Below are 19,115 nucleotides of genomic sequence, written 5' to 3' on the forward strand. Positions count from 1 at the left end.
TGGAGTGCAGCTTTTCTAAATAGTTGGCTCATGTATGATCTGCTTTACACAATATTATTATGAGCTGTCTCTACCAGCCACATAGTTGTACTTGCCGACTTGGACGGTACACGCTGTGCGGCTTGTCAATATAAATATACAACATAGCAAGCTAAGATCCTAGTGGCATATAGTACGTTCAGATTTGTTCTACCTCCGAGTGTCTAGGATTTAATGTCGTTGCCTCACAGCTTATTTCAGAAGTAAATAAGCTCTTACTGGAACGAAATGTATAGTACGTTTTCAACTCGGAAGAAATTTCTACTTCATTAGATCTTAAGCCATCTTCAATTGCAGAATCGAGTGAAAAGGAGCTATTTATCATATTAAAGTTCACTGACCTATAATTGAGGGCGGCCAATATTTATTGAAGTCTGCTCTTTACATTTTGATAAATCTGCGCTGCTGGTTCGCAGTCAATCATACTTTGAGAATAATAGCCTACGTTCCACTGCATTTACGTAACAGAAAAACTAGCGGTGTTACCACAAAAAACTAAACATCTATGGAACAGTTGTTTTGAGACCATTTTGTACTGAATTTTTTTGTAATCAACTGTTCAACAGGCGTTTAAATCTTTTGTAGTAAGGTGTTTATTGAGTTAAATAAAGCCTCTTTATCACCTAGCTTAAAAATGCAATAATAAAACTCTTTATTAAACAATAAACATACAAAAGATCAAACTTTTTTAAATGGTAGTGTGTACAGAGACAGTGACTAGTATAGACTATACTAGTATTTTTTGAATAATTAGAAGAAGGTACTCATAATAGGGATTTTCTGCATTGCACGATTATATCGAAAACTCCTATGAGCAGTCGAATCAGCCTGTACACATCAGTACACTGCCTTCCTCTACAGGATGTAACAAAACTAAGTGATCATACTTTCGGGTTTGTATGTGTCCCTTATACATCTTTGTAAAAGTAGCAGCGCTGAAAGAGTTTTTTTTATTGTAATTATGGGCTACCAGCCTACCGCCCAAGCGTCCTGACTTTGCCCATACCAAAGTAAAAAAAAAAGAATCCACAGCCGAACATATAACCTCCTCGATTTTTGGAAGTCGGTTGAAAAAGGTTACTCTTTCAAGTTTCAGCGCTGATCTGATACTTTCGCTGCGTACTCGATATAGGTTACCCACACACCCCTAATGTATTATCACTTACACCTGTTACATATTATTATTGTTGGTTATTAATAATAAGGGTGGGTTGCACGGTTGCACCAGAGGCGTAGTTAAAGTTAAAGTTAAGCTTATCGTCAAATATGGCGTCCATAATGGACTTTTACAAGAGATTTGACAGTTCATATGACATTTTGTTATGGTTAAAGTTAAAGTTATAGTAAATAAACTTATTTACTATAACTTTAACTTTAACCCTCAATCAATCAAAACTAATTGATTGAGGGTTTTAATTTCGCAGGCCGCGTGTGACCTTATTAATATTCGTCAACAGTAATCAGCGTTTGTTTATTATTCGTAATTATTATTTACTTACTTCAACAGTGTTTTTACTTTTTGAAGTTATAAAAACATAAAAATCTATTGAAATATGTTATTTCAAGTTTAAATTCATGAACCAAACATAACTAAATTATCGAAAATCGGAATAGCGACCCTCAATAAAGTCGAGTTCGAATAACCGAGCGTATTAATTAAAATCTCAATTTTAATCTTTTTTTTCAAATAATATTTTTTAAAGCGAATAAGTGATTTTTCCAATAAAATCAAAGCCGCAACGCAACACGCAGTAAAAAAAAAAACCACCATAAACGAGGAAAGTAAACCAAAAAAACATTTCAATATTTATGTTCTGTATTTGTGTAGAAAACTAGAAACTAGAAGCTACGGTGTTGATAACATCAATATTCATAACAAGTGTATGTCACTATAAAATATTTGCCTCTACGAATACCAATTTTAAATCAAAAGGATAGCGCACATCAAATATGTGTCAGGAATCAGCTCTACCATGAGTTTAAAGCTATAGTTATCGATACTCGATACCGACACGTAAATATTATTTAGTATAGCGATTTTAATTCCGCAAGTAACCTCTAGAGGCCATACTAAAAATTTACGGTAGTCGGTATCGAGTATCGAAAAATACTATAGCTTTAAACTCATGGTAGATCTACAGGATACATGACACAGTCTTAAATCTAATACAGTAATTAAATCTAAGTACAGTATGTTTTGTTAAAATTGAAACTTATTACGAGATGTGTGTCCCGACTCCCGACTGGAGGCCACAGTTCACAATACCATTTTGCACCAAAATGGTATTGTGAACTTTGTCGTAAAAGTTTTCCGGATAAAAACAAAACTAAGTGATAATACTTTAGGGTATGTATTGTGTCCCTTATATAGAGTTCACTGTGAAAGTAGCAGCGCTGAAAGAGCAAAAAATTTTTCGTGATATGTATGGGAAAAATATTACAAAAGTTAAAAAAAAGTTACTATTTCATCGCCGCTACTTTCACAGTGAACTCAATACAAGGAACCCATACTCACCCTAAAGTATAATCATTTATTATCTAGTTTTGTCTATGAGCCGCGGAATAGTTCTATAAAAGTGCGGTCCAATACTGGTGCCTTGCAGATACCAAATGCGTCATATTATTGCATTCCTTTAAAGCCGTGAGAACGTTTTTGATCAGTGGATGCAGCGCCCCACATAGAGTTGACATGAAAGTAACGAGTGGCTGGACCGCAGCCCGCTTCGCCGCACGATCTCGTGACGGAGAAATTATTTTACTCCACCATCTTAACTACTTTACATCAAAAGTAATAATTATCATCATCATTAGCGATTATAATATTATCTCTATGTATAATCAAAACAAACATACTGGCATTTTTGGTTCCTTAATCACCTATTATTATAATTATTAGGTACTGTACAATGTACACTTATATTTTTTTTACTACACATAGGTGTCACGTCACCTCATAGTCAAATACAGTCAAAAACATACTTAAAGGCCAAAGGGTGTCTGGCAGTGGGATTAAGCAACTGTAAAAGATATTCGGCAGTGGAAGTCGAGATTCCTACAGTTATCCCAAAAAAAATAAGATAAAATATTGAGTAAGGAAGCGAACGAAAAGACGACGTGTCGTCGGGACACTACTGGTTTCAAACTGTGCACTTTCATCTTCAATTTTCGTCATCAACTTTCATATTGGCGCATTCAATAATTGAATGCGTCAAGGAACGCTACGCCAATGTTGTAATTTTTGAAGTTTTGGATACGGTCAGAAAGGATGTGTCGCGGGCATGCTTCACGTTCGCTGTTGACTGCGCTATAAGGCATGCCCTTGACGAACAGAAAAAGGCACAGTGTGGACAAAGCTTATGAAATACCTTGCGCAGCTAGCTTTTCATGGAAATACGTCAAAGAAACCAGTAGTGTCGCGACGACACGTCGTCTGCCGCCACTTCGTCCCCCGCTGCCAAGCATTACATTTTATCGAGGGACAGAACTAACTAAAGTAACCGCAACCGAAACTCTGCAGTTGCTGGTCGTGAGAACAGGTAAACTTACAGCTTTTATAAAATGACGAAAGTCTGACTATCGCTGGCTCCTACTCTATGTTCTATATATACTATTAATACGTGAGCCAAAAACTTTGAATCCCTTTTGACGAAAAATGGGGAAACGTAGGTGAATGAAATTTTGCACAGTTATAGTTTATATGGTGAAGGAGTTCATCGAGCTAATATTATTTTTAAATTATGCTTTTATCATACATTTTTTTAACAAATAAAACATTACACACACTACAATACACACAGTAGAAAAAATGACAAATTTTTGAGTGACAAACCTATGCATACGAAATACGAATACTCTTTAAATATTTATTGTTGAAGTCTATTGACAACAAGGTGACGAAATGAAAATGGATTATAGTTTTTTTTATTGAATCTTAGATATTAGACAATGCTTACACGGCCAGTCTGAGATCAGCTCAGTCCCAGAGACAAGAGTTGAAAAAATTATGATAAAGTCAATATTTTTTTACAAAATATAGGCAGTAGTCCCAATGTCGTTGAAACTAAGGTCGAGTTTCCGACCATTGGGCGATCTCTAGTATAGATAAAAGTTTTAGCAAGGTCATAAATCATAACTCACAAGTTCATGATGGAATCGATTAAGCTACAGGATTTTTCGTACAATAAGTTTTGCGTAAGGCCACGTGATTTGGGTTCGCTTACATTGAAAATAACTTACTGCCTTAAAAGAAAATTGCTCAGGAAAAGGATGAAAAGGCCTATTCAATTTGTGAGATCATTAACTTCGGGGCCTGAATCGAAACTTTTATGAAATCTTTCTCTACTCTTTTCTGCCTTTACGTTTAGGCAAAATTAAATAATATATTTTATTTGAAATATTGAAGAGTGCAAGAGGTGTCTAAAAGGTGTCTAAAGAGGTGTTTATACGTGGGAGAGCCATGCTTCGGCACGAATGGGCCGGCTCGACCGGATAAATACCACGTTCTCACAGAAAACCGACGTGAAACAGCGCTTGCGCTGTGTTTCGCCGAGTGAGTGAGTTTACCGGAGGCCCAATCCCCTAACCCCTACCCTATTCCCTTCCTTACCCTCAACTATTCCCTTCCCTTCCCTACCCTCCCCTATTACCCTATTCCCTCTTAAAAGGCCGGCAACGCACTTGCAACTCTTCTGATGCTGCGAGTGTCCATAGGCGACGGAAGTTGCTTTCCATCAGGTTACCCGTTTGCTCGTTTGCCCCCTTATTTCATAAAAAAAAAATTATAACTTACAACCACAGTCTATTTCAGCATTTTAATTTAGCTTTTCTTTTTTGATATTATTTTTAATAACTTGTTTATAGCGCAAGTATATTTTTGTGATTTGTACGGGCGAGCGCCTCAGCGTCATGAATTTGGCGATAAAAAAGTATTTCAGGGAGAACTCTATATACAGTGCAGTCATAGTTCATACACACCCTAAAGTTTTATCACTTGGTTTTGTTACACCCTGTATAAAATATCACATTAGGTTTATGTATTTTTATTTATCAAATTATTACGTATTTAAAAGGCTTATTATACATATATATTATGTATTATGTTTCCATTAATAAGTACTAACATACATGGGCGTACCCGGGTTCTGGGCCAGGGGGGGCAAATTACCCAAGTTCTGGTGCCAGGGGGGGGGGGGCAAATCACCCAGGTTCTGGGCCAGGGGGGGGGGGGGGAAAACAGATTTTTCATAAGCTAGGTGTTTATAAAGAATAAAAAATTATTAATTTTTAGTTGTAAAAATATTGTATTGCAAACAAATGGCAAAATTTCGTTCTTAATTTTTAATTTTTATAGATAAAAGTACCAGATAATATACTTAGTAGGGACGTCAACATGATCCAGGGGGGGGGCAGCTGCCCCCCCTTGCCCCCCCCCCCCCCCCCCCTCGGTACGCCCATGCTAACATACAATGGAAGAATATTCAAACAAAAGGTTTACTGTCTAAACAAAATGGAAGCTGAAGGTTTAATCAAGTTTTATCCATTCCGACCCCAAACCCAATGTTCACATAAAAACAACAAATTGTACCAAACATGAAACAACCTGTGTCATTTTTTTTACGTCCTCACTGCTCAAAGCCTTAAACGACCATAAAATGTTGCAAACTCTACATTAGCTTTGTCCACACTGTGCCTTTTTCTGTTCGTCAAGGGCATGCGTTATAGCGCAATCAACAGCGAACTTGAGGCATGCGGTGCCCGCGACGCATGCCCTCTGACCGTATCCAAAACTTCAAAAATGACAATAAAGTTGATGATGAAAATTGAAGATGAAATGGACAGTGGACAAAGCTACTCATTATGATTTATGACAGCTTTTACATAATATTATGTACCTACTTTACATTAACAGTATTCTGAAATAAGACCTCTCCATTTCTTAAAAAACGATGCGTCCTACTCGAACACGTAAAAAATCGTATGTTCAATTATTATTTTTCACAAAAAATTAAAACCGACTTCCAAGGTAAAAACAATAATAATATGAACAAAAAAGTATTATAGAGCACTATTAAGGTACTATTATAGGGTAAGAGTTATTTAATACTTTTTAATTCATATTATTATTGTTTTTACCTTGGAAGTCGGTTTTAATTTTTTGTTAAAAATAATAATTTCACTCTTTTAAGTTATTTACAAGATAAGGCTTTATGCGTAAATAACCACTACGAATGTTAACTTCACATTCACATTATGTTACTGTAAGCGAAATTGTGGCCAGGTGAAAAAGGACGGCGCGGAATCATCGCCGAGTTAGTTTTACTTGAATAAAAGACGAACTATAATGATTATGAAAAAAGTGTTTTGAGCAAATTTAGGTTTTAGCAATACCTTTTTAGATATTAAAAAATATTAAAGAAAAGACAGCAAACTTCGAAGATCCAAGAAAAAATGTGTCTAAAACAAGGTTTTTTGTAAAAAAGAAACTATCGAGCATTTTTTGAGTAATCGGGTTTTCGTCTTGAGCATTTAATCTTTATGAACTGAAGTTATTTGAGTCAAAAAATCAGTTTTCTAGACCTTACAGATTTTGAGATCTAGGTTAAAGTATGTAGTCAAGTTAGGGTCATATGGGCTCTTAAACATGAAGAGGAAAAAATACACTATCGGGTTTACAATAAATTATAAAAGGTATGAATAATTCAATGAAAAAATATGAAAGACTTAATAATGCCCACAACTCCGTTGCGCCAAAATTCGTTTATTGCGCGGGATTTGTCCGGGATAAAAAGTATTCTTATGGATGCACTACAATCGGCATTTAAAGTTTAAACAGTACGTAATGCTGTTTAACATTATTTAGCTTTCTACTATGGGACGGTACGCTATGAGAAAGCATTTGAATTACGGCTGCTATTATGCTTAGCTAATTTCTCTATAGTCCATCTCTCTCACTTGCAAGCATTGTAGAGAGAGAGATGAACCCAGTCAATGGAACCGCGATGGTATGTGTTCTAGGGTTGCCAACAGTAAGATCATTTTGATTTTTCTTTAATCGTTTATTTACATCACTAAACAAATACAATATTTAACAAAGTGCCGTACCACGGAAACCACGCAGGGTTTATCTGGGCTTCAGCGAGTCGCTATTACATAATAGATTGTTAATAGTGTTATCATGTGTTATTTAGGTAAATATAGTGCAGTTGCACAGAGTTGTTTAATCTTTATGTATTTAAATCTATGAGTCGCTACCATAAAGTTAATATACCTATCGGAATAGAGAAACAAAGGCCTGAGCAAGAGAGACGTCACTATCAGTAACACTCCGTGGTAAAAAGAGAACACTCCGTGGTAAAAAGAGTCGTGTGAATAGGCATGATGACTATTTTTTTTTTCTTATCGGTAATTGAAAGACACTTAAAAATAGAAACATCGTTGAAAAAATGACTCTGATAGCTTAAAAATTCACTAAGATATGACAAATCAAATACCTCATAAAAAGACCTGCCCGAAACGCTCCATACAAAATGCTACGAAAGTATGACGTCAGTCTTTCGTAGTTTGTACGCATCGGGAGACAACTTTGTTCGACAGGTATATTAAATATTGCGTTTATGAAAGTGGTTTCATAACAAAAGTTGCTTTTAATTGCATAAGTTATCGAATGGTATACAAATATTAAGAAAGTTAATTAAAAAAAAATTCGACTTGAATTGATCCAACTTTGCCTTCAAAGTTGGATATTCAAGTCGAATTTTTTAACAAAAAAAATACAAATGCTGTCATGCTGAAATTTTGGGAACACTTATTTTTTACCGTGATTTCTTTATTTTATTAACAAAATTCACTAACTTCGACTTGAATATCCAACTTTGCCTTCAAAGTTGGATATTCAAGTCGAATTTTTTAACAAAAAAAATACAAATGCTGTCATGCTGAAATTTTGGGAACACTTATTTTTTACCGTGATTTCTTTATTTTATTAACAAAATTCACTAACCTTTGACCTTGTCATCATCCCTAATTTTTTGACGTCCAGTCGGCACGTGCCGCACGTTGACAATTTAATCACATAGAAATCATGTTCAATCATGCTTGTGTAAGTGTATACACGGTACACATATTTTTACACACAGATGAAACCAATTTTGGTTACGTTTGACAGCTCGAGATTGTTGCTCTATTATGGTATATTAACATTATGGTCGCTACCAACCCTCGTCGCTTCACAGTAAACTTCACACAAGTTCAATACACTTGTCATACATAATCGTTAGCTTGTTACTAGAGCTAAATTAAAAAATAAATCATATTCGGGTTTTTATTCATATTTTTAAGTATCTTTTTTTTATTTCTGCAGATACATATTTTGTAATTAATAGTACATTCTCAATTTTAGACTATTCGTATAACATTATTAATCCACGTAATACAGTGTGTAACAAAATTAAGTGATAATTCTTAAGGGTGTGTACGAGTTCCTAGAGAGTTCACTGCGAAAGTAGCAGCGCAGAAAGACGAAAAAAATTTTTCACATTTGTATGGGCAAGAGCCCGAGCGTCACGAGTTTCCCCATACAAAAGTGAAAAAAAAATTTGGTCTTTCAGCGCTGCTACTTTCACAGTGAACTCTCTACAAGGAACACGTACACACACTTAAGTATATCACTTATTTTTGTTACACCCTATATAATTATATCAAGCTACAACAGGTGATGTGTCAAGTGTAATAAGTACACTTTCCCACGTTTTACGGAATATTGAGCGTAAGAAGTGCGTATACAATTTACAATCACCTCTCAACGACGTCGCAATATAGGCCTTGGTGATATGTAATAGATATGAGAATTACCTGGCATGTTCTGCTGGGTTTTTCTAAGATCCGTTTATTGACGTAACAAGATTTCAGCAATACGACACGGATCTGTCGTAAGGTCGACGCTCGAAAACGCGGAATAGCAAATAGAAATAGTTTATTCTACACTTTACTACGACTATGTGAAAGGAATATTGTTTTTTAGGTAGATTATAAAATGTATACTTACTTACTTTAAATATTTTTGTTGCGAAAATGTAAACATATTTCAATAAAATTTGGTAGGTACGAAGTTACTTTTCGGTTTTAGACTTTTTAGAGGGACACGTCATGATAGTTATTATCCTGGAAAATGTAGGTACGGTTCCTGGGACATATTTCGACGAAACAAAGTTGCAGACAATAAACTTTGGATGTTTCATAAATTATAATTTTGATCCCGAAAATGTACGGTTCCTAAAAGTTGTTGGCAACATCTACAATACTTACCCTAAAATTTTAAATTTATATTTATCAAGATACGGAATTAATTCGACATTTTGTCGCTCAAGGATCGAATTATTAGTAGCGACTAGCGACTGGGGAGGAATATCATTTTTCAGGGAATAATTATTAATAAAAGTATTAATTTAGATGTTTCGGCGTTTTTTGATCTTTTACTTCTTAACAACATACAACGAGAAGTCGGAAGTTAAAAAGTGAGAGTAAATTATTAAGAACGTAAGTGGACGAAGTGTATAACTAACATTTTGAATATTATGTTTCTTCTTTTGCATAAAATTGAGACTCTAGGATCGGGTAAATGATTGGAAATTAAAAAATGGGTTTTATGTATAGCAGGATGATGATGTAGGTAAGATATAAGGTTTGTTCAAATTTTAAGGGAAAAAATTAGTAATGTCCTTTATGTTATAAAATATTAGTTATCCACGAACGTCAATTATTTTTTGATTCAACTTTTCCGTACACGCTAGTCAAATCTCACCAAAGCAATCAAACTACCTAAAAGTTCCATTTTCCCATGAGAATATAATCGTCTAATTTCTTTTATGAGGACCGTTAATTAAAGGAAACTTTCGAAGGTCCATCACACTTCTTGTCGCCCTTGATCATAATTGAAGACACGAGTGGATGAAGATGAATTTTGTTACTTACCCAAGTAACAAAATTTAAAATCTGGCGTTTTTGGAACGTGTTCCTTATCGCGCGTTGCAAAAGGAGGCTAGACGGAAAAAGTTGTATGTAACGACAATTTTTGACCGACACTTACTTTAGTACGAGCAGAGGGCGTGGATGTGTTGATGCGGCGATGACGTCAACTGGCGGAAAATTTAAAATTCTACCATTCCTCTATGGTGGGATTTTTTATAACTTCGTTCCATCCGGGTATCCCTTGACACCTTTCAAGTTTTTTTTTTTGCATAAATGAAGGCTTCAGGACCGGGAAGATGATTTGAAAAAAAAGGTGGATTTAGATAGCTACTCAGATATATTAGCTAGATCATGAAGTAGGTAAGTACGGTCTACAGCTTACAAGGGTCATTGGTCAAAGTCAAAGGTCAAAAAGCTTATTTAATGATTTTTTTTCAATTTAAGTATAATCGGCTATGAAGGTTTTGGCTAAAATTTCAAAGTCCCATCATTCTTCATCTAGTCATTATTATATTAATATTTGGAACACGTATTATAGGTATAGCATTATCAAAATATATTATCAAAATCGGAAACATCGATTTTTTGTTCATATCATGTTCATTCATGCTTGGCGTGGACTGCACTTGTCCAAATTGTAAGTGGAGAAATGAGTAATTGCTCATATTATGTTGTAAAATGTTAGTTTCCCGGTTCATCCATGACTTATGTCTTCAATACTACCTACAGCTTCGCCTGATAGTTACAAAAATCGAACTAATAACCCGACTGCATTAAAACGTCTGATTCAAGTGTCTGGACTCTGGAGCACAAAGGAGTCCTTAATATGTGACACAAGTATATTGTTACATCTTTGATATAAAATACCCAACAAAAGCTGTATTAAGGAAAATCTTGTCACTTCATCTTTAAAAGTTTTCCATTAGGTATTCTGTTTCATGTTACACGTTTTGCTAAAAGTATAATAGAGTAGTATAAAATTGGGTTCTGAAGCTCGGGTTCCGCCCATATAATTGGTACTTACATAATTATATTACAAATGATTCCATGGTTATAAATATTAAAAAAAAATGCAAATCATAAAATATATCTCTTGGACTATCCATCCAATATTTAGACACGCGGTAGCGTGTCAAGCCAAGTTCCAGCATAAAAGAACTGGCGATATTATTATCTAATTATACACTAAAATATATCGGTGGCAAAACGCTGAACCGATGCTGCTGAAAGGTATGGAAATACTTTGAGTCCCGGGAAAGGACATAAGATACTTTTTATCCCGGAAAAATGTACGGTTTCCGCGTGAAAAATTAATGCAACGGAGTTGCGGGAGTTATCTAGTCAAATATAAACCTGTACAGTGTACTACTTGTACTTAATATTATATATTCTGTGCCTGTGCAGTAAAACCAATTGGCTATTTAGGGTCTACACAGACGGATCGCATTTCAACTGCAATTCAAGTGCAGTTTGAATTCAGTTGACACGACTGCAAACTACACGCGCAGTCGTTGCAGTCCAGTTGCAGTCGTGTGAACTGTTTGGTTTGCAGTTCTATTGCAGTCGTATTGCAGTCGTGTCAACTGCATAGACCCTTATCCTCCGGCTATCTTCATTCCCAGAAATGACAGACGATGAAATAGTAATGCTAAATATGAATCCGGAATAATGGAAAATCAAAAGCTTGTGATATTATGATTTCAATACACTATTGTTTATTCCATAAGTACTAATAATTATTATTATAAATGCGAAAGTGTGTCTATCTGCCTGTCTGTCTGTCACCTCTTCACGCCCAATTCACTGAACCGATTTTGCTGAAATTTGGTATACGAGAGAATTTGAGTGCCGGTAATATTTTATAACATAGGATACTTACTTTTCATCCCGAAAAAATGAACGGTCTCCACGTTATCTATAAATTAGCTCTTTCCGGCATAAAACTATTCGTCCTGTCCCGTGATTCAAGAGATAGAACTTAACCAGCGGGACTAAAATGGTCACATTTAGCAATTCCTCTCAATCAATTCAGCAAATGAATTGTCAAAACTGTTAAACTGACAAATGTCAAATCAGTACAAAAATACAGAAAAGAATTGCAGCAAACAGAGTTGCATTTTGCGATTTTAGAAAAATGAATCATATTATGATTCATATCATGATGCTTCAAAGCGACCATTTTAGCCCCGCAGTACCGACTTCAAAAGAATGAAAATTGAGTAGGTACAGAATTCGTTGAGATTTAGTCGAATTTTAAAAAAGGCACTAATGAAGAATAAGAATTATTTCATACTTTTTAGGTCATTTTAAGAATATTATTTTTCCTTGGAAGTCGGGTTCAATTTTTTGTTAAAAAATAATAATTCAAGGAACGAGACACTCTATGCTGATTGTTGGCCATTGCCTATTGCTGAAATCTGGTGATTACTAATAACATGTGCCATCTACTACCATTGACAACTCGTAGGATATCTTTGATAGTTAGAAGTGATTAAAGATGTAGATGGGTAAATATTATATTCGCCTATGATTGCCCTTGATCGGCGTTATTTGCACCACAAATGGCCCAACAATAATGGCCCAACGTTAGTAAGGGCCGAAACACGTCATATACCTACCATTAACCACGTTACGACACCACAACGCTAAAATTGATGGAATTGCATAAAGATTTTTCATATGAATTTAGATTTTTTTTGCCGCAGATTTTGGCGGTGCGGTGCCGCATCGCGGTTTTGTGTTTTGGCCCTAAGGGCCTTGCTTTCTAATATCGGAATAACCTGAGTGTTCGAATACACTAACTATAGAGTACAAATATCCAAGTATATTATGTAAACCTCAAATCAAGGTTTCTTATCTTTTTAATTCCTCCGATGTTCACAACTGTCATTTGTGATGTCATTCTATTAGAATTATAACTATTGAATGGACGGTCGATTTTTCTTTTTCCTCTAAACCTATTCCCATTTTCCATTACTGAGAAATCAAATCAAATAACATAGGTCACACTCACAGCTTACAAGTCACAAGTCACAACTCGCTAAGGTCAAACAAAATATATCTATAGCACATATGAAGTGGCTAGGTGCTGGGTTTCAAAGACTCACTCCTGTTACATTCCATTCCAGCAGGGCCCCCGCTACCATATGTGCAATGTATGCAATGCACACGGGTGCCATCCTCTGGGGGCGCCAAATCGCCATCTTTATGGGCACCAAAACCAAGGACCCAAAAAATTTGCCTAAAGGGGTGCCAAAATCCTTTTTTTGCACACAGGCGCCAGTAGCCCTTACGGGGGCCCTGCATTCCAGTTACGGTGCCTTCTGCAATATCTGGTAAATACCATCCACCATCATTAACGTACATTCTTGTGAACCTGTCAAAACCTTGTAAAGGCATGTGAAAGTAAATAAGAATTTTCGACGTGTGTTTTTACAATTATCATTACCCGGGTTCTTGTCCACCTGTGCTATTGACCGGTTTGCCGCCTCGAATTAAAATTTCTGGCCTTCCGAAGAAGTGCATTTTGTAGGTCACCACGAAAAATTGAGCTTTAGTATAATTTTATGACCAAAAACAAATAATAAATTGCACTTTAAAGGCTGCAATTATTTTTACGTTTACGACAAAAATTTTTACTCCTCTTCACACTTTGACCCTGAGAATATCCGTAAAATCGAGGGCACCGACCGGACCGCTCAAGAACTGCTCGAGCTGTCCACGTGTATAGTGGATATGAATTTAGTATGGAAACTGCAAGTCGCCGTGCGGCAACCGCATCTTGCAGTCGGTTCTCGACTGCAAATTCGGTCCGTCTATAGCTGGCCTTAGACTACAGAGTAATTATTACAATATTTTATTATAGTGTATTACATACAAAACATAAGTTGTCGACAGCTGCAGCTAATGTCGAGTTCGAGACAGAAAGTTAGATAAGCCTCGAAGCTAGTACAAGTTTCACATGATTGATATCAAAACTCACGGCTTTTGTCTCGTATAATATGATACGATCATATTAATATTATGACCCTATATTAATCCCTCGATCGTGGAAAAAAACGTAGCATAATATATTTCTATTGTCATCGCGGTCACCGGTATCCTTACGGGGCTTGATGGGTAGGATCCGACTTTAGTTTAACCTGATAGCCCCAATTAATTCTGTCCATACATTACTTTTATATCTTGTAAACTTGTGCAATAGTGAAAACAAAGATATAGGCTAGTACTGAATACTGACTGACTTTATAAATATTTTTTATTAATTTATAATCCACCCACCGTAGGAACCGCACGCTATGCGAGGATGAAAATCCTTCTCCAGGGCTTAAAAAATGCTAAAATAGCTATAATAGCTGTAGTAGAATAATCTTGAAAATACCTGAAGCGGTAACAGATGAACAGACAGAAAGACAGATTGCTTTCGCATTTCTCATATTAATATGGTTTATTACATCGTATTATTTTCATTTCTCTCATCTAGTCAAGTTGCTATGAAAACTTTAAAATATACCTCAAAGATATCAGATACAGATAGATCATGGAGCATATAAATTACTAAAATTATGATGATAAAATGTTATGGGCTCAAATTGCTGAGTAGTTTTTAAGCTTTATTACATTTCTACCAAACTAACGGCATCGGTAATCTCTGTATAAGTTTTTATAGAGTCCATAAGATAGGTGATTCTGATTTTGATGGGCCATAAAGCTTATCGCACTAGTCACCACCGTACGCGTCGAACGCACCGCATAGTACCTACACGAAACGCGGCGCGTACGGTGCGGACCTTATTTTCCTGTTCTGAGGTGCGGACGAATATGCGAAGCTTCACATAATTTCATACAACAAATTCTAAAATGTCTTTAATGATTAATCTATCCGAATAAACTGCGGTGGATCCAGCAGCGCACGGAGAGACTACGCACGTGCGTGAAGCTTCGCTTTGCAAAAAAATATAGTGACAGTGTCCACTGCAGTCTGCAACTCACGGACACGCTACGAATGAATTGACACACGTGGCTTGCTCGAATATGCCGCACAGTGCACAAGTAGCTCAACGCTGGCTGTACTACTACGCATGCTGTACACGGGATACACGAAAGCTAAGAGGATGTAGGCAGTGATGGATTAAGACTACTTAATACCCTAAGCAATCCATGCCTGTGGGCCCCAACATCAGTTTTTTCCTAGAAACTTTTTTTGGTGTGGTTTTTGGTGACATGAGAGTGTGCCGTGATGCCCTAAGGATGATTTTTTTGTGCTTCAGAAGAAGCACAAAAAAATGCCCCCTCAGACGTGATGCCCTACACTACTTATTGCTTAATTTGATTAAGGGTTAATCCATCACTGAATGTAGGTAAACTACGTAACAGCAATTGTGTACATAGTCGTGAGTAACGTGTCTGCATAGCGTGTGCTGCAGTGGAAACGTTAACCCACGTAGTCAAAGAAATAAATCCGTGCACCGCGTGGCCGTGCACAGCGTGCGCCGCGGTGGATTCGCGCCTTAAGGTCTCTACGTTAGACTCTAATGTAGAGACCTTATTCGGATGTTTTAAATATAATAATATCGTGTGTCTTTAGGCTCCTTTCACGTTGGGACACGGTGGGTAAGGTAACCATGATTGCCACCATAATTTTTACAAAGTCATCTATAGCGAGCACAATTATTGGCGTCAAATTATGGGCAATCATAGACGAATTTGAATCCTCTAGACCAGTGCAGTGGACAGGTGGTACTCATAACTCAACCTTTTTGTTATACAGCCGCAAACTTTTTGGTCTTGGTATCACGAGCCGCAACCAAAGTTTTTTACAGCTAAAAAAATTAACGTTTTTAATCACTTTCACGACGACTTTGCACTATTTTGCCTCTGGGCGGGAATTTAAAAATAGTTTGACGTCAGGCCAGCCACTGAAAAAGTCCCGGCCGCAGGTTGAGCTGAGTTGAGTAGGTACAGGCTACAGCTGTTTTTAATCGCTTGTTCAACAGATGCCAATGTAGAGAGACAGAATTACCTATCTGCCAGTCATCTTGCAATCATGTTGTATGGAGTTACAACTTTATTCGTGCAGATTTTCGTTAATTCTGAACAATTTTTAGAGATCAAAACTATCCTCTGACCTTTGCTGGGATTAAAAGTATAATATTATAATTACCTACAATCATCCACACCAGATATCCAAATCCCAAATGAGGAGATGACTGGGCCACAGACAATTTTTCACATCATATTATATAATATTATAAATGCTAGTGTGTCTGTCTGTCACATCTTCAGACCCAAACCGCTGAACCGATTTTGCTGAAATGTTGTATAGAGATACTTATTGTGTCCCGGGAAAGGACATACATATTTTTATCGCAGAAAAATGTACGGTTCCTGCGCGATAAACGAATTTTGGCGCAACCAAGTTGCGCGCGTCATCCAGTTATAGATAATAATATTATCTAGTATGGAGGTATATTATAATATATTCGAATTAATGAATCGAAGACATAATGTTGCAGTTTCAATAAATTATTGTTAATGAGTTTTAACACTATGAGATCAGGAAACAAAAGGCTTCCTTGGTGAATTCGAGTGACCTCGAGACTTCGTATGCCAATACACCAGCTAGCCTTCAGGTATACTTCCGTGGTGATGGTAAGTCGAAAATATAATGGGTTTAGTACAGGCTTCATTTTTAATATATATACTTATTAAAATTAACTGTATAAATTAACTGATAAATTAACTGTATAAATCAGATCAGATTTTTTATAAGCTAGGTGTTTATAAAGAATAAAAATTAATAAGTTTTAGTTGTAAAAATATTGTATTGCAAACAAATGGCAAAAATTAGTTTTATTATTTTTAATTTTTATAGATGAAAGTACTAGATAATATACTTAGTAGGGACGTCAACATGATCCAGGGGGGGGGCAGCTGCCGCCCCCCTGCCCCACCCTCGGTACGCCCATACCCACCGGCATAATAATGTAAAATCGTCGTAAGAGTCGTGAAATTTTTTCCACTTTTAAATCGTTAATTTTGAAGAAAGTTATTTTTTAACCCTAAAAAATTTTTCTTGCGGCCGCGACACCAAGACCAAAACATGTTTGTGGCCTGCATGAAAAAAGGTTGGGGACCACTGGTCTAGACGTATAAAGCGTCGATGGTATTTCTCATAAGAGCCAATACTGTGAATCTCAAATGAATGTTTTTCATTCATTTTATATCGCCTAAACCGATTCAAATGAAAAGCAGATAAACTTAATGGAATCCCTAAAAAACAGTTGGATAATTTTATCGCTGCAAAATGTAGAGTTCGCGGGCGGCGCCCGAAAGCCGAATTAATTATGTGCATTTGCCTTCATCTCGCGGGGTGTTCCTTGATCCATCTCTAAGCGCGATCTTCATTACTGTAGCTGTTCCCAAACTGGTTGGAGTCATTGTAGACTCGAAGTTCAAAAAAGTATCAGTACTGTGTAACATTTAAGAAATTGATTCTTAGGCAGATGGCGGACCTACGTAATTTGGTTGCGTTATGTCAAACCCATCCGACAGATCACTCAGCAGCTAACATTAAATTGACAGAATCCGACCAATTGACGTAGGTCCGTCAACAGCCTATGAATAAATTTCATCGGTGGTACAGCTATCAAAATAGTTGATTCCTACTTTCTAGGCAGATGGGGGACCTACGTAGTTTGGTCGCTTTATGTCAAACCCATCCGATAGATCACATTGAATTGACATAGTCCAATCAATTGACGTAGGTCTGTCAACTGCCTATGAATCAATTTCTACTATAGTACATTACCAGTTCTATTATTATATTCTTCAATATTTAATGAGTTCTATCATTATTCATTAATCATTATCATTAATAACTTAAACTTGTGACATCTCTAAAAGTGTCTAATTTTGACAAATAACCGAGGTGACCTCGTCAATGTCGGTGACCGTAAAATAATTAAATAATTATCATTGTCTTAAAATAGCTAACGTCAATCCCTAAAGTTTTATAATCAAACCGAAGTTGTTTGGAGTATTACTTGGATACCTACTTACTTAATTAAATTTGTATCTTCAAGGATGCGAGTTATAATCTATTAATCGTCCTTCCGTGGTACAAAATAGTTAATAGGACATAATAAATACGTTCCACTTGAGAAACTCCTCATGTAGAGTTTCAATCAAAACTGATCGACTAATAAAGTCAGAAAGTAAGTATTTGTATAGCAACAGACACGAAAACGTGTCCTACAATATTGTAACGTTTCCAATACGAAATGTATGCCTATTCTCAATTCTAATATGATGATAAACTGTTAGATTAATATTTAACTGAAGAATACGGTCTCGGTATCCTTTTCTATCGTTAGTCATTATACCGAATATTATTATAATCAGTCATCGTTAGAAAACATGCCTTCTTCAATTAAATATAGCTCATAACATCCAATCATACGACTCAAAATTGTATGCTCCACTCAAGTGCCATATTGAAAAGTTTCTAACTTTAACCTACCGTGTCCATTCCTGTAGGTCACATGGAATCACTAGCACTAATTAGACACGTTTGTTTGTTTGTCACTTTACCACTATCACTGAAGTTCTACGTCGATTTTGCAGGAAAATCGGTAAAACCGCGCTGTGTACTCCACATTTAGCGCCACACTGCGCGAGAGCCTACGGGTGTTGTCAGATTTTTTTTTGTTTTCCCAATCGAAAGCTTTGGGGAAAAGCTGTATTTGTTTAATATCATCGTAATAGCGGGTTTACATTTCCAATCCAGTGATCCAATCCAGCGCTGGCCATTGCTATTGGATTAATGTAAACCGGCCATTATTGAATTTATAGAGGTGGTAAATCGTAGCTACTATTGTGTTCAAATACAAATATATTATTATTTTGAATTTATTAAGTACTCAAAATTACTATGATATAAGTAGGTAACTAAGTACTTTACTCACATCAAATTACATGTAACATTATCAATCATATTTTATTACTTTTATAATAACTGTAATTATAGGAATTGTGTAAATTATAGATAGTTACAGCAACATCAACAGCTTCACAACTTAGCAAGTAACATACAATGTGCCAATTATCTA

At 36.1% G+C, this 19,115-nt stretch overlaps 1 protein-coding gene across 1 annotated transcript in view; it reads right to left on the bottom strand.

Annotated features, from left to right (window-relative positions):
• Positions 1 to 18,680, bottom strand: part of LOC121727039 (tyrosine kinase receptor Cad96Ca) — a 98,832-nt gene extending 80,152 nt beyond the window's left edge. Inside the window, exon 1 of the mRNA XM_042114716.1 lies at positions 18,527 to 18,680. The gene's annotated coding sequence lies outside the window, so the exon portion shown is untranslated. The remainder of the gene's footprint in view (positions 1 to 18,526) is intronic.
• Positions 18,681 to 19,115: the final 435 nt, after the last annotated feature.

The sequence above is a fragment of the Aricia agestis genome, chromosome 5, assembly GCF_905147365.1.
Source record: "Aricia agestis chromosome 5, ilAriAges1.1, whole genome shotgun sequence".
NCBI classification, from domain to species: Eukaryota; Metazoa; Arthropoda; class Insecta; order Lepidoptera; family Lycaenidae; genus Aricia; species Aricia agestis.